Source organism: Callospermophilus lateralis, unplaced genomic scaffold (genome assembly GCF_048772815.1).
Source record: "Callospermophilus lateralis isolate mCalLat2 unplaced genomic scaffold, mCalLat2.hap1 Scaffold_74, whole genome shotgun sequence".
NCBI lineage: Eukaryota > Metazoa > Chordata > Mammalia > Rodentia > Sciuridae > Callospermophilus > Callospermophilus lateralis.
This window is the reverse complement of record NW_027515420.1, coordinates 4534078-4557096: the sequence shown is the minus strand read 5'-3', so window position 1 is coordinate 4557096 and position 23019 is coordinate 4534078.

Here is a 23019-nt window from a genome sequence, read left to right as displayed (position 1 = left end):
AAATTATAAATATTGAACATCTTGATGTAAATGTAGAAAGAGATCTACACTCTTGGAATAGGCAAAATGTTAGTAGAGAGGATACAAAATGCACTCCCAGAAGGACAAATTTGGTAATTTATATTCATTAAAATAAACCATTTCTTTTCTTCAAAAGATACTATAAAGAAAACATAAAATTGAAAGTGTAAGTCATAGTCTGAGAGAAAATATGACAGAATACTTTTATTCACAAGATACATAGAACTCCCACAAAGTAAACACATAAATAAAAAATTAAAATTGGTGAATGTCTTTATAAGACACTCCCCCAAAATAATGTATGACTGGAAAATAATCACTTAAAAAAACATGAAATCCTTGATCCTCATGGCAATGTGAAATAAAAGTCTTCAAGCACATTGCTCATATTCACAATAATCAAGGTATTGAAGTAACATACATGTCTGTTGACTTATTAATGAATAAAAATATAATATTTATATAGCATGGAAGTCTATACTACAGCATTTAGAAAGAAAGGAATTCTGTCATTTGTAACAACTTTTTCCTGTGGAAAAAAAATAGTTTTATTCTTTGTGACTGAATAACATTTTATTGTGTGTATATACCATATTTTTTTCCTAATTATCTGTTGATGGGCTTTTAGGCTGATTCCATATCTTAGCTATTGTGAATAGTGCCATAATATACATATTATACAGGGATCACTTTTGTATGCTAATTTTATTTCCTTTGTGTACTTATCCAAGAGTAGTTTCATTAAATCATTAGTTGTAGTTTTAGATTGAAATCATTAGTTGTAGTTGCAGTTTTAGATTTCAAAGAACCTCCCTATTGTTTTGCACAAAGTGTTATACCTTTGATATGAAGTGTTCCCCAAAAGCTCATGTGTGAGATAATGAAAGAATCTTTAGAGGAGAAATGGTTTGGTTATGAGAGCCTAATTCAATCAGTGATTAATCCTGTGATGGAAATAACTGAATGGACACTGAAGGTGGATATGGTGTGGCTGGAGGAGGTTGGTCCATTGAAGGAATGCCTTTGAGGCACATATTTTATATCCTGAAAGTGGAGTCCTTCTGTGCTTTCTGCTCATGATGTGAGCTGCTTTCTCCACCATTCTCTTTTAACATGATATGCTGCCTTCCCTGAGGAATGGAGTTGGCTGTGTATGGACTGAGACTCAAAACCCTGAGATCATCAATAAAACTTTGTTCCCTAAAATCATTCTGGTTGGGTCTTGCAGTCAGAAGAAAAGCTGACTAAAACATAGAGTCTTTACTATTTTACCTGTTTGCCAAAAGTATGTAAAGGTTTATTTACTTCACACTCTCATCAGCAATTTTTTAAAAATTTTTGATAATTGCATTCCAGCTGGGGTAAGATGATGGAATCTCAGTGAAGTATGATTTGCATTTCCCTGATAGCTAAGCATTTTTCAATGAAATTACTGGCCATTTATAATTTTTCTTTTGAGAAATATCTGTTTAGATCATGTACCCAAATTTTATTGGATTTTTTTTGTTCTTGTTGGCTTTTTGAGTTTTGTTTATATTCTAGATATTAATTCTCTCTCAGATCCATAGCTGGTAAATACTTTCTGCCATCTTGCAGATTGTCTTTTCATTCTGCTAATTGCTCCTTTGCTGTACTGAAACTTTTTTTTTTAAAAGAGAGAGAGAGAGGAGAGAGAGAGAGAGAGAGAGAGAGAGAGAGAGAATTTTTAATATTTATTTTTTAGTTATCGGCGGATACAACATCTTTGTTTGTATGTGGTGCTGAGGATCGAACCCGGGCCGCACGCATGCCAGGCGAGTGCCCTACCGCTTGAGCCACATCCCCAGCCCAAGTACTGAAACTTTTTAATTTGATTTACTCCCATTTGTTAAATCTTGTTTTAGATTCTTAAGTCATTGCATTCAGGAAATCACTACTTGGTCCAACATCTAAGCCTGCTTTCCTTAGGCTTTCTTCTACTTGTTTTTCTATCTCCTGTCTTATATTAAGGTCTTTGACTCATTTTCAGCTGATTTTTAGACAGTGAGATAGAGGGTTTTATTTTTAATTTTCAATGGGTTGATACCCATGTCCTCACTTGTTAATGAGGCTGTCTTTTCTCCAATGTATGTTTTTGACATCTTTTTCAATAATCATTCGACTTGAGGCATGAAATTTCTTTTCCGAGGACTCTATTCTGTTTCATTGGCCTAAATGCCTGCTTTTATGTCAATCCAATTTTATTTCTGTTACTTTGGCTCAGAAGTATATTCTGAAGTAAGTTATTTTGGTGCCTCCAGCATTGCTCCTTTTTGCACAGGATTGCTTTGGATCTTCTAAGTATTTTGTGCATCAGTATGAATATATATGTATATATTTTCTAAATTGGTATGGTGGCACTTAAGAGGCTGAGAATTGCAAGTTTTAATCCCACCTGGCCAATTTAGTGTAATCCTCTCTCTCTCAAAAAAAATTAAATTAAATTAAAATAACAAAATAAAAGAGGACTTAGACTATAGCTCAATGGTAAAGCACCTATGGGTTCAATATTTAGTATAAATAAATAAATGAATAAATTTCTAAAGTTGTATTTTCCCCAGTTTTCTGAGAAATGTCATTGATATTTGATGAGAATTTCATTGAAATTGGAAGTTGTTTGAATAAAGTAGTAATTTTAACAATAAATATTAATACTCCTGATATCATACCATGGGAAGTCTTTCAATGTTCTAGTGTATTCTTCAATGTCTTTTTTCAATGTTTCATAATTTTCATATAGAAATAATTCATGAAGTTTATTCCTAAATGTTTTTTGAGGGTATTGTGAATGGGATTCATTTCCTGATATATTATTCAGACAGTTACTCTTTATGTATAGAAAAATGACTTATATATGTTGATTATATGTTTGTATTTGCATATATATATATATATATATATATATATATATATATATATGAAATAAAGTAGTCATATTATGGCTACTTTGCTAAATTCCTCTATTTGAGAGGTCTTTTGGTGCAGTCTTTAGAATTTTCTAACTATGAAAACATCAGCAAAAAACAAAATCTTGATTTACTTCCGCCCCTACTCATATCCCTTTTCTTTCTTTTTCCTTGCTGTGCCTAAAATTTCTAGTGCTGTGCTGAATGAGAGTGATGAGATTGTATACTCTTGTTTTGTTCTTGAAATTTGATGAAATGTTTTTAGTTTTTCTTCATTCAGTATGATACTGTCAATGGGCCTTTCATATATGGTCTGTATGGTGTTGGGGTGTGATATTTCTATACCGAATATATTCTGTGCTTTTTTTTTCAAGAAGGACGTAGAATTTTACCAAAGGTTTATTTCTTTTTCTAATGAGGTTATCATGTGCTCTTCAAACTTAACTTCTTATGTGCATTCATTAATTTCTGTATATTGAGCCATCCTAGAATGCCTGGAATGAAATCAAATTGATCATGATTTATGATCTTTTCAATGTGCTGCTGAATGTAATTTTCATCTATTTTTTACGTTTACGCTCATCAGTGATATTAGTCTATACTTTTTTTGTTTTGAGTTGTGTCTTTATCAGATTTGGGTAACAGGGTAATACTGCTTGTGTAGAATAAATGTGGCATGGTTTCTTCCTTATTTTATGGGATAGTGTTTTAGCTTCTTAAAAGTATGGTGAAATTCAGTTGTGGGTCCATCAGGACCTGAGGAGTTTATTACTGCTTTTTATTTATTTATTTGTATTCTCTTAGTTTAATTTTATGAGGTCAAATGTGTCCAGAAGTGTTTCCACTTCTTCTATAGTTTCCCATGTTTTGTCATAGAGTTTTTTAAAATAATTCCTAACTATCCTTCAAATTCAATGTTATCTTTTACCATGCTTTACTTTTTCATTTCTATTTGTATTATTTGTGTGTGTGTGCATGTGTGTGTGTGTGTGTGTGTGTGTGTGTGTGTCTTTAGGGTAGGTTAGTTAAAAGTTTATACATTCTGTTCATCTTTTCACAGAACCTGTGCTTTGTTTCATTGATATTTTATATTTCTCTTTTAGTCTTTAATTGATCAATTTTTGCTCTGAAACTTATTATTTCTTTCTATTGATTTGGGGGCTTGTTTTATTTATTCACTTATTATTACAAATACCTTTAGATGTATCATTTGGTTATTTAGGTGAACTTTTTTTAAAATAGAGGCATGCATTACTACAAATTCCCCTCAGTAATATTTTGCTCTATCACAGTGTTGTTTTATGTTTTGCTTACATTTTCTGTGGCATCTAGGAAATTTTAAATCTTCTCCAATTTCTTCAAAGACCCACTCTTTGTTCAAAACTTTGTTGTTAAATTCCATGTGTTTTCATACTTTCCACATTTTCTTTTGGTATTGATTTCTGGTTTTATACCATTGTGATTTGACATAATGCAAACATCTTTCTCCAATGTTTTTGAATTTTTTTACATTTGTTTTATCAACTAGCATATGATCTACTGTGAAAAACATTCCAATTTATTAATGAAAATTGAAAGTATTCTGTAGCTATTAGATAGAATATTCATAATCACCTGTTAAATCCTTTTGATCTATAATTTAATAAAACTTTAATGTTTTGTAGGGTTTTTTTGTCTGGATGATTTATTTATTGGTGAGGTGGGAATCATCTGCTATTATTATATTGAAAACTGTATCTCCCCTATAGCTATCTGCAATAGTAAAAATTGGAAAGAGAAAAAAGAAATTAAAATGTTACAAAAAAAAATGAGAACAAATAAACATAAAACATTAACCACATAAAAAATACGAATAAAAAAACTAAAAATTTCCATTACACTGAGGTGATAGATTGAGTGGGCAGGAGTGGACCTAAGCCACCCATGTCAATAAAAAGGTCTTCTCCATCTCTACTTTTTTTTTTTAAAGAGAGAGAGAGAAAGAGTTTTAATATTTATTTTTTAGTTTTTGGCGGACACAACATCTTTGTTTGTATGTGGTGCTGAGGATCAAACCTGGGCCACACGCATGCAAGGCTAGCGCGCTACCACTCTACTTTTTGTGGCTAGAGTCCATTGGGATAACTTTCAGCTCCCCGGATAAGGATTTTTTTTCCAAGTTTATTTAGGCTGTGAACTCTGAGAGTAGACTAGATGATAATGCCATAGCTTGTCAATGAGCTAGGGCAAAACACAAAGGTACCCCAAACTATCTCTGGAGCTCAGAGGATAAAAGTTTACTGGCTCTGTGAAAAGACCATGTATGTTCCTGAGGGTGAACAGAAATTGTGTTGCCTGGAATATCTGTGCTTTGGTGGAATTCTGGTGGGTTCCACACAATCCACTGCACATAATTCTGGTGATCCAAGCTCTGGCTCATTTGTGTAAACACATTATTCACTTTCCAGGATTCTGATAGCTAGCCAGCTAAATGGAAGATTCCAAGGGGAAGCACTTGTCATTACCCTAGACTGCACAATCTGGTCTTCATCCCCAAAGAACTCTCAACAATTTTGTCAAGAGTCTTTCCTCTGATCCAATTCACATGAAGTCACTGCCCATTTAGTCAGAGCAGTGATACTTCATAAGGTCCCAGCAATAAGAAAATATAGAGGCTTTTGTGTACTAAAGCAGTATGCTCAGACAATAAAGTTGCAGCAGTGTGGCAATATGCTAGACAGTGTTGACAACTTCTTCAGGTCTAGTTCTTCATGAAAACTCAACATCCATTATGTGTTTAGGTTATATGTCTTCAGGGTGCTAAATTATGTGTCAGTAGATCTCACTGGGCATCTCTCTCTTTCACCTCTATCCCTGTGAGTAGGGTATTTCCACACCCTGCTTCACTTGCATAGAATTAGTGCTGGAGAGCTGTGTCTCACTTATTCAACTGCCCAAAGTCTCAGAAGGCCTTAGATGTGTGTGACTCAGTGATAGTGTTTGACTAGTTAAGGTGAGTGCTATTTTTAAAACTCCTCTCTGCAGAAAAGAGGGATCAACTAAATGATTTTGATAAAATATTATTTAGCACAAAAATACAATAATTTACCTGATATTAATATAACTATATATAAAGATAAAATGAAATTAAATATACTTCTTTATCATAATACAAGATTAGTCATTGTATGATATTTTATTTTTACTATTAAAGACTTCATGGATCATGTTTTTTTTCTGTTTCTTGTTTTGAAATTTGTTCTTTATTATTATTTTTTATTGTGCAGAAATCTTGTGTATCACTCTACATTCAGAGATACAAGAAAGTGTGTCATGCTTTCTTACTTGAAAACAATTATTTTTCCTCCAAATATAAAGATATTTCCCTATTTTCCAATATGCCAAAAGGAAATATTATTCAGAACATAATTATTGTTATGTCACACAATACTTTTTTACCCAACCACCATAGAAAATATTTTTTAAAATTAAATATTTTATTGTACAACTAATTTTCATTTTTTTATACTTAATAGTTTGCATTGTTTTCCTGAAATTTCTATGTTGGTAATTATTTTGATTTAATATAAAAACTTACTACCAGCTTAATTGTTCAAATATTTAAATTGTATTTAAATTTTGTGAGCTTGATATGGGTATCTCATGTAGATATCCTGGTTTTGTTTGAACTTTTAATTGAATAGATAATTTTACACATATATTTTATAATACAGGCATGCTTGTCCTCATGAGCAATTCACTAGTGTCTCTTGGTATCATCATTCAACAAATTCACTGACGATTCTAAATGAACACTGAATAAATAAGGTAAGTAACAGCATAACTACAGGGAATGATATTTAGAGTTCACATTTCACAAGTCTTATTAATCATAGAGTAAAACATGCAAGCATAATGAGACTAGTAAATTAGTGATAAAAAAGCAAAAGGAACTAATGTATCTAATGAATATCATAGATCATGACATGTTATTTCCAGGCTGTTAAACATGACCACGATGAACAATTGCAGGTGCTTAAAATCTCCATGACTTCATAAAGCATTAATTAGACAGTGAGTGTCACAGGAAATTCACTATTGTATTTCCCACAGGAAGGTCAATGACCACCTTTATCTGAACCACCCTCCTCCTGAGATGGATAAAATTGTAAATTTGTGTTAATTATCAGAGGTTTATGAATTGGAATATTAAATGCATATGTTTGAAGTTTCATCTATTTAGAAAATCTCCCAAAGGATTCTCTGCACATTACTGTTCTGTGAGTCACGTTTCATTAAGAAAGAGAGGCTAGGAAGAAGTCTTTGTATTCATGGTGATGATTAAATTCATATATCAACTTTGCTGGATGGGCCTTAATGCCCAGATATGTGGACAAACATTATCCTGAATGATTCTTTGAAGCTGTTTTTGGACAAAATTAACATTCAAATCAGTATATTTGAATAAAGCTGATTACCTTTCAGAACATGAATGAGCCTCATCCAATCAATTGAAGGCTTGGGTAGAACTCTGCCAACAAGTAGTCTTGAAACTTAAAATACAACATCAGCTCTCTTTGGTGTTATCCTTCCAGCCCACTCCAAAAATTTAAATTTGCCAGCTTATGTAATTGTCTGAGCCAAATCTTAAAATAAATCCATTGGCTCTATTTCTCTGAAAAGGCTGAGAAATACAACCATGATACTGATTGAAATTCAGACTTCATTATATTTGCCCCATATTAACATATATTCGTATTGAGTCTGCATTTGTTTCTATTTGAGAAGAAAAACAAACCATATGAATCCAATCAGAGATTCTTCCCAGTTACTGTTTAAGGAAGAAAATCTTACTAACTTGAGTAGTTAGAGATCAGAATGCTGGCACAGCTGAAAATTAAGGGACAGATTAACAGAAGCTGTGGACAGGAAAAGAGCCCACACACCTGCAAAGGGTGCTCTTCAATATTTGGCTAAATATTAAATTGTGCAGATTTAGAGTCAGCTCCAGAGTTCCAGTGTAGGATGACTAATCAGAAGCTTTAGGTACAATAAACACTGAACTTCTCATAAAGCAGAGCTGTAACAGTTTTGAATGTCAATGAACTTTTGTGGCATTAGTTATTGAGCACCAACAGAATACACTTTAGGTACAATGATAAATGAATCCTGCAAAAACTAAAGGAGATACCAGACTCACCTAAACAGGCACAAAAAGAGTACATAAAACCTTCTACCATAGTCAAAGTGAAAGATACATCCCTTGGACAAAAGAGAGAAATTTCCACTTATATAGGAGGTTAAATTTCTGATGATAAATAAGATAGCATGATGACAATAGTTAATAATATTATTACTTTTCAAATTGTTAAAAGAGATTATTTTAAATGTACTTACCTCAAAGAAATTATGAAAAATATATTAGCCTGATTTAATTTTTCCATGTCATAAACATATATTCAAATATCTTATTATAAGCCACAAATAGAATCAATAATTATTTTATATTAAAATAAGACAAATAAGTCTACATGGGAAACATTAACAACATTTACAGCAGGATAATAAAATCCAAATCTGAGTTTGACCTCATAAAATAAACTGGCCAAGTATCCTGTTGTATATTTTGGTGTATTTTTGAAGAGATGTAATAAATTCTTTTTAAAATATTGGGTAAAATTCATCAGTGAAGCCAAATTAATTTGGAATTTTTCTTGTAGAACTTTTTTATTATTAATTGGTATGATTTGGATATGAAATGTTCACCAAAGATCAAAGATGCATGTACCAAAAATCTTGCTCCCCCGAAAGCAGGAGTATTAAGAGATGAGCCATTTCAGAGGCAATTGGATCATGAAGGTGGTAATTTTATCAAATGATAAATCCACCAAAGCTGAGCAGACTATGGCAGCTAGTGGAAACTTTAAAAGTTTGTGCTCAATTCAAGCATGCCCTGGAAGGATCTATATGGTCCTTGGCCACATTCTCCTTTGCTCTTTTTCTCTTTGCTTCTCAGCTATGTGAGCTGAACAGAGTTCCTCCACCACATCCTTGCACCAATTTGTGACTGCAGGGAAATCAGCCTATCCCAGACTGAAAACTCTGAAATCATAGCCAAAACAAATCTTTCCTCATTTAAGGTGTTTTTCTAAGATATTTGTCACAGTGACAATAATCTAACATACATATTTAATATTTTAACTTATATATACCAAGGTTTTCTATTTTTTTTTTGTTTAGTCAGTTTCAGTAGTTTGCTCTCCCCAAGTATCTGTCCATTTCACACAGGTTTCAAGTTTTCAGGCATTTTTTTTTATATAATAGTCCTTAAACTACCCTTAGTGTTCTCTTCCCACATGCTTTCTCAAATTTTTTGCTATAAGTGGTTAGGAATATCCAAATCACTCCTTCAACACTTTGTTTAGAAATCTTTTAAGCTACATATCCATTTTCATTGTTCTACTTTCATCATTCTATTTCATCATTCTATTTTCTGCAAAACACAAAGACCTGATCCCAATTTCATTAAGTTCTTTGACATGTTACAGCAAGCATTACTGTTTTCCCATTGCCCAATATCTTATCTTCATTTTCATTTGGGATCTTACCAGAAAATCCTCTACAATCCATATTTCCACCAACATTTTGTTCAGATTACTTATTATTCTTTAAGAAGATGGACATATTCTCTCTAGTTTTTATCTTCCTGAGCCATTATCAGAATCACCATTAATATTCTCACAGTGGCACTATTAATTTTTCCTACACATACTTCAAAACTCTTCTATATATGTACCTACTACCCGAAACTGAAGCTGCTTTTTATATGCTTTAAGCATTTGCTACAATACACCTCACTTCTCAGTATCAATTTCTTCCTCACTTTGGGTGGCTATGAAGTACCATATAATGAGTGGCTTATAAACAGTACAAATTTATTGTTCATCATCCTGGAAGCTGAGAACTCTCTTCCCTGCTATAGACTGTTGAATTCTTACATTCTCCCCTGGAAACATAACTAATTATGTCTCCAGTTTCATTATAGGGATACTAATCTTCATTCATGATGGCTTCATTCTTGTGAACTAACTGCCTCCTAAAGTTTCATCTATAAATATTATCACATTTGAATTAGAGTTTCATTATATGAATTTGGAATGAAAATATACAATTCATTGTAAATGGTCATATAATGCAATGTTCATATAAGTCTATATATTTTTATATTTCACATTTGTTAAGTAGTTCAGATGAAGAATAGTTACAACAAAAACTATAAATTTCCTGAACCAGTTTATAAATAAGACTACCACGAAAATAAATACTGTTTACACACATAGGCATGTATAAATGCACATATACATATACACATATGTATGTATTAATACACATACATATTAATTATTCTCACCTAACTTTTCAGGTTTGATCACATGAAGTTGTCAATTTTATGGGTCAAATAATTGCCAACAATTTCTTGATTTACCTTATTTAGAAAACTGCTTTTAATTAAATATAATGAAATGCACACATGCAACATATTTTTACATTTATAAAAATCAAAGTTATATAAGCAAACTTTAGGAAACATATGAAACCTTCACCAATATATGAAAGATGGAAAAATATAAAATATTCTACATAGATGACAATAAGAACAGCAAAGAGTCATATGATATGCTGAACTGAAAAAGAATCCAGTGTCACTAATTAGTGACTTTATTTATAAAGAATTTCAATAGGGAGAACATGATGGTCTGGTACTGTGACTGTCTCAAATCAAACAGTGAAAAGGAATTCTTTTCAGAGTGCAGGGAGGGAAGTAGAACTAACAAGGACCTTACAGGGAGTAGAATAAACTGGTGAGCAGGTGGTAAAACCCAGGTGAATCAATGAAACTATACCTGTTTGGGGTCCCTAGGTTCTTGGAAAGGACTAATCAAGGGGATGTTGTGCACTAGTGCTTGCTTAACCTTAGAATGAGCCAAAGTTTAGGGGCTAATGAGGAAAGAAACCTGATTCAAATTAATTCAAGACTCATCAATGGGTAAAGAATGGGCATTGGAAGTAACCAGTCAGGAACATTCTAAGTACCAGGCACTGTCTTATATTCACAATAAATATTTATTTGGACAAAAAACATTGATATCCCCTAGACAAAGAAATTTGCCACATTGTGGATTTGGGGCCACAATTTACTTCATAACATAGGAAGGTGATAGTTTGAGAGTGATTAATAATTGTTAAGCATAGCAAATGATTATTTCATGAACATAGTTGACATCTGCATAGCAAATGATTATTTCATGAACATAGTTGACATCTTAGGTGAGTCACAAAATCTCCAGCAGGGAAATGGAAAGAGGCAATCAAAAAGCAAATTAATAAGTAGAGATGTAAAAGAATGAAGCTAATTAAACAAAACTTTTATAAAATTAATTATTATCTTAACACTTCACACACTATATCATATATTCCAAGTTTTCTAAAGCATGTACATACTGCTTTCCAGAGTGGCTGAACCAATGTGAAGTCCCACTAGCAATATACAATTGAACATCTTAAACCACATCCTCACCAAAGTAATTACTTACTTGGTAATTGGATTTTTCTTCTGAATCTAAAATTATGCTTATGTCCTATTGTATCTTTTTCTGAGATAACTACAAACTTACTATATACTTGAAGTCTGAAATGCCCTCATTGTCCCTATTCAACCAATTTTCTACTTAGACCAAATGTCTTTGTTAAAGTAGTTGATATCTGACTTTTAACGTCTAAGTTCAAAACTGAAAAATTGTGCTTGTTGGTTTAATACTGAAGACATGTAGCCTTGATCACAATACCATAACAGAAAATGAAACCTAAAAGTATCTTTAGAAAATAACCCATTAAAATGTGTTAATTCAAAAGTGATTTGGTCACACTGCAGTAGAGGTATGTTAATTCCCAGTTGTATAAATATGCAGGTGAGAAATGCTATGGTTTCAAAGAGTTAAATACCAAATGTCAGCTGTCAGCTTTAATCTGAAGGCTCTGGGGGAGAACCCAACTCCTAGCCTTTTTGCAGATTCTAGAGGCCACTTAAATTTACTAAGCATGGCCCTTTGCCATCAGAAGTTCTTTGCACTAAAACATTTCTAAAACACAGAAGTAGGCGGGGAGGAGATTTCATTGGTTGTCACTGCTTACATGGATCAGAGGTCTTCATAAATTTCAACATTGCTATGTCTTTCCTGAATATTTTAGAATAATATCCCCATTTCAAATTACTTAATTTAATCAGACTTTCAAATATCATTTTTGCCATATAAGGTAAAATAACAGTTTTCAGGGGTAAGAATATGGCTGTCTTTGGCAGGAAATGAGGGCCTTCCTAAAAGATTTAAATGGTCATAAAAGAGAACTTATATGTTTAGGGTGAGACTGGCTACACCAAGAGATTTTTAGGGTAAAGTCTCCCATGTGAGAAAAACCAAAAATATGGCTTAAGCTAGGGACTTCTGGTCACATAGTATTAGTTGGTCTGGTACCTGAAATTACCCACAAAGAAAACAATAAATTATATTACCTAAGGAATCTCCATTAAAAACACTGAAGAAAGACTATGGTAAGTCTCTTTGTTTGGAAACAGAAAAGTGCACTGTTACACCTGGATATCTCATACTTGGGATCCCCAAACACCACAGGGAGAGAACATCAGAAATCTCTTATTCAGAACTATTCAAAATACTGCCCTGTTTCTCTGCCTTTGACTAACGTTTATATGTGTGATTTCCCTGTAATAAGATTTAACTTTCAGTGAATTCCATAAGGCATTATAACAAATTATCAACATGAGGGTCATTTTTTTTTCTTTTTTTTTTAAGGAGAGAGAGAGAGAGGGAAAGAGAGAGAGAGAATCTTCAATATTTACTTTTTTTTAGTTTTCAGCGGACACAACTTCTTTGTTTGTATGTGGTGCTGAGGATCAAACCCCGGGCTGTACGCTCGCCAGGCGAGCACTCCACCGCTTGAGACACATCCCCAGCCCCATGAGGGTCATTTTGTAACTACTCCCTCCCAAACATGCAATTGCTGTTACAAATAAAGTCATTTTTTAAAATATTTTTTAAGTTGTTGGTGGACCTTTATTTTATTTATTTTTATGTGGTGCTGAGAATGGAACTCAGAGCCTCACACATGCTAGGCAAGCACACTACCACTGAGACATAATCCCAGCCCAAAAATAAAGTCATTTTTAAAGAGGACTCTGCCATCCAACTTTAGTTTAACTTCAAACATTTATCAGGAGAAGTAAGATATGATAAAAAATAAGCCTGACTTCTGAAAATATGTAGTTTGGAAAGAGGACGAGAAATTAAAAGAGGCCAAACATCTGATTTCTAGATGACCATGAAGCCACTCATTTTATGACACTGTAGCTGTGCTTTAATCATTTGTTGCAGGTGGAAGTTAGAAGTGATTGATCTAACTTCAGAGAAGCTGATTCATTAGATGCATAGGAAATGCAAATAACAATAAACAGGAAAAATATGAAATCCTTGTTATTGTTATCCATAATCACTTAAAAAAAAGTAAGAGAATGTAATGGTTAATTTTAGATCTCAATTAGACTAGATTAAGGAATATTAAGCTGACAGAACATTAATTCTAGGTATGTCTGTTGGTGTTTCTGGAAGAGATTGGCACTAATGAGGCATAACTGCCCACACCCAATGTGGGTGGGTTCCATTTCATCAGTGGAGAGAGTCCAGGTAGAACAAAATAGTAGAGAAAAGGCAAACACTCTGTCTTTTAAAACTGGACCATTTTTTCTTCCTGCCTTTTAACATCAGAACTGCATGTTCTCCCGTCTTTGAACTCTGAGTCTTACACCAATGACCTTTGGGTTCTCAGACCTTTGCCCTGAGACTGAGAGTTACACCAGCAGATTTCTTATTTTTTATGCTTCCAGATTTGGACTTAGCCACTATGCACATATACCAGATTCCAGAGAGTCTATCATGGGATTTTTAAACCTCATAATCCCATGAGCCAATTTCCCTAATTATGTGTCTATCTATCTATCTATCTATCTATCTATCTATCTATCTATCATCTATCTATCTATCTAAAAATGACAGTGACTTGGACTTTGTGTGAGTAGGAAAATACTCTTATCATCTAATGAAGACAACATCTGAGAAATAGCTCAGGGCCTAAGAATAAACATAAGTATATGTAAAATTATCAAAGATGTAGAAGTTTACTCCAAAACTTTTTGAAATGAAAACAAATTAACTGTGCTTCCAAAATCTGTTGGCAAAATTTCAGCACTGGTCAGTTAGACTGGGAGAATTTAAAAATAAAAGGGTTTATAGGATTAAAGTAAAAGTTTACTTGAAAAAATCTTGAAACACCCTTTATGTGGAGTGGCCTTGTAAATGTATTATGTTGATTGAAACTGTGTCTGTCTGGAGACAGTTTCCCCTACCCAGGATAATAGAACACAAAGCTCATAGAGCCACATTTTCCTACACATTGAAAGCCATGCTGAATAAAAGCCCTGAGATTTCCTGAAACTATACAAAGTGTACATTTGCTGAATAACAAGAGTGTATAGAGTGTGGGCTTCAGCTAGTGGCAAAAGCCTGTGAGTGTTACTCAGAAACAAAATGGGTATTGTGAAACCTCAAATTCATCATCAGATTTTTTTATACAATAATCAAAATTGTGTATATGACTGACATACATAATATTGGAATGAGATCAATATTGGCATCAGATTTGCCATTTTAGGTCAGGAGCCATTTGATCTTGAGGCTCCTAAGTTTCATTTCTGAGAAAATGTTGCTCAATTTCCTATAAGAATATGTGCCTGTAAAATAAATGATCACCCCACCCCAGCTTATGATGCAACTCCTAAGCAGCTTATGTTATTCCTTTTAGGAGGCTGCAAAGCTGCTCTGAGAATGCCACAAGATGTTGCTCTCCTTGGAGGGACAGCCTTTTCAGTTTGCCTCATGCTACTTGCATGAGATTCCAGTGTGTGGCATGGTCTTTGGACATTTCATGGAGTCTGCAAGTGTCTTTTCACACAAAATAATCCTGCAATGTCTAACACCTTTACTGCCTTGAATGATGTTGAAGAGATATTCCATTAAACAAGGAGTGGTAAGACTTCTACGGTAAAAATAGAAATGGTTTTTACAGAAACATGTTACTAGGGAAAAGCAAGGACATACTATTGCACAAGAGCCTCTTTTCCTTTAGAGAAGGCTTTGAAACCCCCTGAGGAGCTGTTGGGCACTATGGTTTCTTGGACACTTGGGTAGTGTCCTATAAGTAGATCATTGCTAACCAAGAAAAAAATTGTTAGTCTTATGAATGGTAGTTTGAAAGTGAAAACACAGCAACCTATTTGAAAGATGGGTACCCTAATGGAAGAAAGTAAAAAGAAATCAGCCTATTTAGTTATATTGCATGTGAGTGACCCACAGTTTTTGGTTTTTGCCAACTCAGGAGTGGTAACTGATGGATTAGCCATGTATATGGTCAAACAGAAGGACAAAAGATCTGGTTTATTAAGGAGATGTTTATATGGCATATGTCAAGGTGAATTACTATGGATATTTAAGGGTTTAACTAAGTAGGCATGTTAATCCTCATTAGAATAATCCTCATCTAAGAACTTGGACATCATAGGGAGAAAAATAAGAAAGCTCTCTATTTAGTACCCTCTTGGACTGTTACATTCATTTCTTTCTTTGATAAAATTTCTCCAGTTCCTTTCTCCTGTTGCAATCTTAAACTTTGAATATAATGGATTTCAGCAACCTCTGAGTCCCTTAAACAAAATTTTTTAACTGACAGTGATTTGGGGAACCCCATGAATTGCAGTTGGTCTTAGAAGTTAAGATAGTGCTATATAACTGTGTAGTTTGCCTAAAACTCTATAAACTCTTCATACTTGCCTACTTCTGGTCATCCAGCATATTTTCAGGTTTATTTTTTTTTATTTCTGCAATTTTATCAGGAACTTTTCTGCAATAAAGCCTGATTGAACCTTTATCAATATAAGCAGAGATTGAAATCTAAAATGTATTAAATCAACAATCACAATTTGTTGGAATAACTTTTAGTTTACAGCTAGCAGCTAGCAGCTATGAGCAGCTCAGAGTGCTTGAAGAATCTACACTTTTTCAGGCCTGATAGGAATGTTTGAGGATGGGATGCTCTGCTCTAGGGAGACTTTAGTGAAACTACATCCTTAACACTTGTGTTTAGCTGCCAGGCCAGGAAACAAATAGCCCAGAGCTACAGGCATGGAACTCCTAACTTAGAAATCTCGTCCCCTAGGGACAAAGGACCTTATTGATAATATCAATATTTAGAGCATCCTCATAGTGCAGTTACATTAGGCATAAGATGATTGACTTATAGATTCTATCTTATGATTGATGGGCGTGCCCCACTCAAACCCTATAAAAATGGTAGCATTCCAAAAATAAACTGAGATACTGGACAATGACTTGAGGAATGTCTCCTGCCAGTTCTCTCACCAGCTCCTGGAGAGTCTTTGTGTTGATTCCACATCTCTAACCCACACTACAAGGTAGCCGAGCAACTGATTGATCACATCAATGACCAGATCCACAGCAAAAATTTTCTGTTAATTATGGCATCTAGACTTTGAAAGATATGCACATACAATGTACAGAAAGCACACATGAATATAATTTATTTTGTCACTTAATTTTGATATCAACTTTAACTCATTATCATATTGAGAGCTGAATAATCTTCAGTCCTATACATGAAAATGAACTTCAATCATTTCTTTTGATCATGTATGGATTATTTCTGTTGTTGTTTGATCTTAATAACCAAATGGAGCATACAGTCTTTAAGTTCTGCTGATTTTTAGTCATTTGACACAGGTTGGAGTTTCATTAAAAGTTATCAGAATATTAATTCTTATTATTTTTTAGACACTAGTATTCTTATCAAATTGAACATAAGTGATCAACATGTATATTTTTTGAAAAGCATCTTTTATTTCTTCAGTTTAAATTTTGTAGCCAAGCACAACTGAATTTGAATTTTTATTTCCAGCTCTCACTGAGCAAGTCAACTTAGCAAAGCTTCAGTTTTTCCCACGTAAATATTTAGGATAATTGAGATACTATCCTTTGAAATAAATTATAACAATTATCATAATTACTTTTATGCTTCAGGGAAAACCTGTTAAAATGCAATTTGCAAAGTGCTTGCTTCTGTATATTATATAGCATCTGCACCCACCCCGACTTGTGCCATGTTTTCAGTGGGAGGAGTTAAAATGTAAAGCCTTCAATCCTAAAGATTATAGAACTCAGGAATGCTTTTATTATTATAACTTCATTATTATGTAGGGAGATGGCCGGGAACCTATTTTTGGTAAAAGTACTTTGTTCCCCTGTTGATTACAGCTTCAGTGTTTAGTGATTAACCACCCAAGCTCTCTTAACAGACATGGACTCTTCTTGATTATTTACTGACTCTAGCCTTACCCATATTCTCCTTTACAACCTTATTCTTCATGTGTTCCCCTGACCTGCTATAACTCATTCTTCTAAAGCTTGCTGCTTACCTTCTCTTTTGCCACTAGATGGTACTCATATATTTTTTGTATATTTCAAATACATAGGTTTGTTGTTTTAATAAAAAGATATAAAATAATTCTTAAATATAAATAACTTCCAATTACATAATTTTAAAATGATTTTCAAAATTTAAAGATAGATAATATATTTACATATATTATTTGTAAATTTACACACACACACACACACACACACACACACACACACACATGATGTAAACCTGAAATGTTTAAAGCATTTGTCTTTTTATTTTTCCTTTTTCTTTCCTGTATGAATTCCTTGTAATTGCTATCCCACCATACATCTAGGTATTAAAAAATCTTAAAATAATAATTATACACATTATATATTTAATATATATGTATAATCATTTTATTATAAGAAGTAATACTTTGTTTTGAGGTAATCTTGATTTTCCTATAAAGCCACATTTGTTCATGTAGTTAAACATTTCAATATTATATACCTCCAATTTGATTGTAGATACTACAAAGGCAGTTTATATTAATTAATTCTATTAATTAAAATATATTTTTTCATTTTGCATTTAGTTATAGCTATTTTTATTGATAGAGTTTAAAAATCAAATGTTGATGACGTTTGACATAGGCGGTTGCTTCATGGTATTTGTATATGCTTAGTGATTTGAGGATGAAGAAAAATATTTTAAAAAAGAGTAACTTCATCAGTATGTAAGAAAAATTGTTAGGTTTCTCATTTTTGCACAGAGTGTTAGGAAACAAGACAGAGCATGAATCCAGTGAATGAGAATGACAAGAGAAATGGAGGAGTGGATGAAAGGCAAAAAACAAGCAACACTATAGTCAGTAACAAATTGGGAAAATGAAAGCTTTGGGAAGAGAAGGTCATGAAAAATATCATGGAGCATGAAACACTAAGTGTGTATTAACATAATTTAATAAGTAATTAAAGTATGGTAGTTTCTCAATCCCCACTTCTTCTCTCTAGCAAGTTCTATAACACATGCTTTCAAAACATAAATATCCTATTATCCTAAGAGGAAGAGAGAGATACTCAATATTTGAGCAATCAGGGAAGTAAAAGTACAAATAGACCAGGAGGTAAACTGCCACACAATTTCCCCCTCAGAAGAAGAAATGTCAAAGGAGAATTAATGAAGAAGTTAAAACATGCCTCTTCCTTACAGTCCCTGAAAGAGGGAATTTCTAACATAAATATGACTGAAAAATGTTGCTTGTTCAAGGAGTTAACAATTTTCAACTACCCAGTTTGACTACAATATGAATGAATGCATACATGCATACATACATATACACACACACACACATATATACACACTCACACATACATATTTTAATATCAGTTCTGTAATTATACTTTGGTAAATGCTTTCAGCTATGTTGACATAAACAAATATATTTCAGTTTCACTTATGAAAATCACTGCCAAAATGTTATTAGAGTGGTTTACTGCAGAAATATGTATAGGATTAGCTATTTCAATTTTGCCTATTATAGGAATAAATATACGTGTATACTGTGTTAAGTTTCTATCAGTAAGAGACATGTTGAGAAAAAGTTTGATCAATGTATCCAAGAGAATGATTTGCTAAATAAATAAATGAAATGCAATGATGTTGAATAATTATATAAAAACAATAAAAAATAATGTCTATTATATGTTTTTTTCTTTTTCTTTTCTTTTCTTTTTTGTGGTACCAGAGCTTGAACCCAGTGGCACATTACTATTGAGCAACACCACCAGCCCTTTATATTTAAATTTTGAGACAGGGTCTCACTAAGTGGCCCAAGCTGGTCTAACAGATGAAACCCTCCTGTCTCAGATGAGGCAGGCTAATATTTCAAGCTCATTTTAAAAAAGAAACAAGGGTTCATACAAGTCTTCTAATTTGTATAAGTAATAATAACTGGTAACACTATGAATAATAACTGCCTCTGAGGAAAGATTATGGCAACTTCTAAAATAAGAAAGAAAAGGTGAGTTATTTCTCCCTTTAATAGCCTCAATTTTTTCTCTCATCCATTTGTTTTACCTATTGCAATGTACAAAATATAAATATAATAAAATATAGTTATTTAAAGTGTAATAAAGATATCCTTTTTTTAGTGGGGATTGCTTTCTGTTTCTCTTGGGCATTGCAGACAGCTTCTGATTACTCGGAAGTGTCTTTGTTTTCTCCTTGGTAGTCAGCATCAATCACCCCAAACTGCACAATAACTGCCTCTTTGTCTGTTGATTCCTATCAATGTACAGCCCAAAGTGGCTGTATGGCAGTCTGACTTCCAATTCAATGGAATTACAGTTGTGTCTCCTGTTGAAGAGTTGCTCTTTGTAGCTAAGACTTCTAGATCAGTATAGGTTAAGATCACAGGAACAGGAAATAAAAAAAAAAATAGCAATTTTTCACTGCTTGATAACCAGATCCATGATTCCTAACTATGAGAAAAATAGCAACATACATTGGCCACTGACTGATTCAGAGCACACAGGGCTTTGGAGAATCTTTCCTTAGTCTTACAAATGACTGGCATCTTGCTGCCACTTCAACTGAGTCTTCAAAGTGTTATCCACAGCTCTATCAAGCCAGCTGTCTCTGAATTGTGGGAATATTTTTCTGCTTGGGCTGATATAAGGAATGCCACAGATTAGGTGGATTCTATAGAAATATGTTTTATCATATCTCTGGAAGCTAAAATTGTGATCGAAGGTATAGAAAAATCAATTCTAGTGAAGGCTCTTCCTTGTAGAGAGTTACATTCTAAACCTTCTTAAGATCTTTCATGCATGAGCATGGAATAAGAAGAGAAAACATTTTGGTATCTCTTCTTATAAGAAAACTAATTTTATTGGATCAAGGACCCATACTTATGACATCATTTGACTTTAGTTATTTCCTTAGAGGTCTCATTTCCAAATACATCAACACAGAATTTTAGGTCTTCAACACAGTCATTTTAGGGATACACAAAAATTTGGTCAATAACAGTAAGGAACATGATAAGACCAGTCAATATATCCCCACACTTCATTTGCTGTGCTATGAGTTCCTTATTCAGAATCAATGTTGTGTAAAGTATCATAATTAGACTAAGATATTCTGAAAATCTCTGGAAGGTAGTTTTGGAAGAAGCATTAAGTGCACAGAAGGTAAATTTTTATTCATAATAAGCATTTACTCTGATAAGAAGAAATCAAACAATATTTGCCCCCAAATTCTAGAGCACAATGGAATCAACCTTCTGCAGTGTACATGCTTGATCACTTCAAGAGTACCACAAAAAGCCCAGACAGGTGTTGGATATTCAGTTCATTTAATATTGGCTACCTTTTTGTCTGTTTCAGATAACCAAGCCAATAATATCTTAGAACTCTTTCAAACTCCTTGAGTTACAACATTAAATCCACAATCTCTAAGTGGAGCCTTATTTAAATATTTAGCCTGACTCACATTTATGTTCTTTCTACAACTATCTCACAGTCTTAATATTCTTTAAACTTATTTCCAAGATTCCTGTTTGCATAAATTACAAATTTCTAGTAGTTCTGTTGGAGTGTAGCACATCTCTTGATGGGTTGTACTTGGTGTCTCTTACTTTACTGGGACTTGAATCTAATAACAAGTTTAGAAGCAAAAAGTGGTGGCTGGTGGTTCTTGAGGAGAATTAGCAGTGTCTTGCAAGGCAACAGCTCCAGGGGTGGTCATTTGAATTTAGTCAGGCAATGCATGTTAATCTCAAAGATGATAGAGATGCTGCCACTACTGCTACAGAAGATACATCCGAATTTAGGGGTCCATTGTCCCAAACCTTATCAGTGTCTTTCTCCATGTCTCCATGCTATCTTTCAGAATCTCTTTTTCCCCCATTAATGCTCTAGCTTTTTTTTTTTGGTACTGGAGATTGAACCCAGGGGTGCTTACCCACTGAGACACATCCCCAACCCTCTTTTTTTTGATATTTTATTTTGAGACAAGGTCTTTCTAAGTTGCTAGGGGCTTCTGTAAGTTACTGAGGCTTGCTTTGAACTTGCAGTCCTCCTGAGCCACTGGGATTTGTCTCAACCTCCTGAGCCACTGGGATTTTAGGTGTGTGACATTGTGCCATGCTCTAAGCTTTAACATAGATACTCTGTCAGGCTGAGAAGTCAACTTGCCTTCTAATTCAGGTAACAGATGGATGAGATTCTGGGTTTGGTTTTCAACAATCTCAGTGCTATTAACTATAGGAGATAAGAACCTGTTTGGGGGCAGATATGAACGCTTTCAGGCCATTTACACAGTGTTTTTGTAGGGAATTTGAATTTGAACTCATCCTTTTCTTTCCTCGCATTGACAAAAACATTCAGAGAAAACAGCAAATCTCATTAGATTTGTTAGTTGAGGGGAAAATGTTCAAAGGTATGAGTAGGAAAAGCCAATAGAAAATGCCTCTTTCAGGATCTGGTTAGGACACAGTCATGACATTTTACTTATTTCTATTGCCACATCTTTACTACTGGAAATACATTTGTAGCATCTTAAACCTAACCATATTAAAGAGCCCTTTCCAGAAACCCTGGCCCAATTTGGAAAACCCATCTTATGAGTCTGTTCCTCTAAAACCACTCCTGGTACCAAAATCTATCACTCAGGTTTCCCTGGAAAAGCAACCACAAGCAATAGAATGTGTATGCAGATATAGAGAGGTTTATTTTAAGGAATTAGCTCAAGCCATTATGGAGATTGTTGTTATGGTTTGTATGTGAGGTGTCCCCCAAAGCTCACCTGTGAGACAATGTGAGAGGATCCAGAGGGCTAATGATTGGATTGTTAGAATCTTAACCCCATCAGTGAATTCATCACCTGGTGAGATTAATTTAGTGGTAGTTAAAAGAAGGTTGGATGTGGTTGAAGGAGATAGGACATTGTGGGCATGGCTTTGGGATATATGTTTTTCTATCTGGCAAGTGCAGACCTCTCTGTTTCCTTTGCCACACTCTTCCTCCATGATGTCCAGCCTCATTTGGAGCTCTGAGGAATGGAGTCCACTGTCTATGGATTCAGACCTCTTTAACTGTGTGCCCTTAAGTAAAGTTTTCCTCCTCTACAGTTGTTCATATTGGGTCTTTTAGTCACAGCAATGAAAAAGCTGACTAAAACAGTTGGCAAATCTGAAATCTGAATGGGCTGGCTGATAGGTTAGGCACCCAGCAAAGACTTAGGAAAGACATAAGGGAAGCCATCTGCTGAGGGAATTCAGGGCTTTGTTATATTCTGGCACTCAACTGGTTAGATGAGACCCACTCATCTGGAGCAGAGCAATCCGTTATACTCACAGTCCACAGACTTAAGTGCTAATCTCATCAAATAGCCTTTTAGAAACTTCCAGAGAAATGTTTGATCAAATAATTGAGCATCATGGTCCAAACAAATTAACACATAAAGATACAATCAATCCTTACACTATATATAGGACTAAATAGTATAA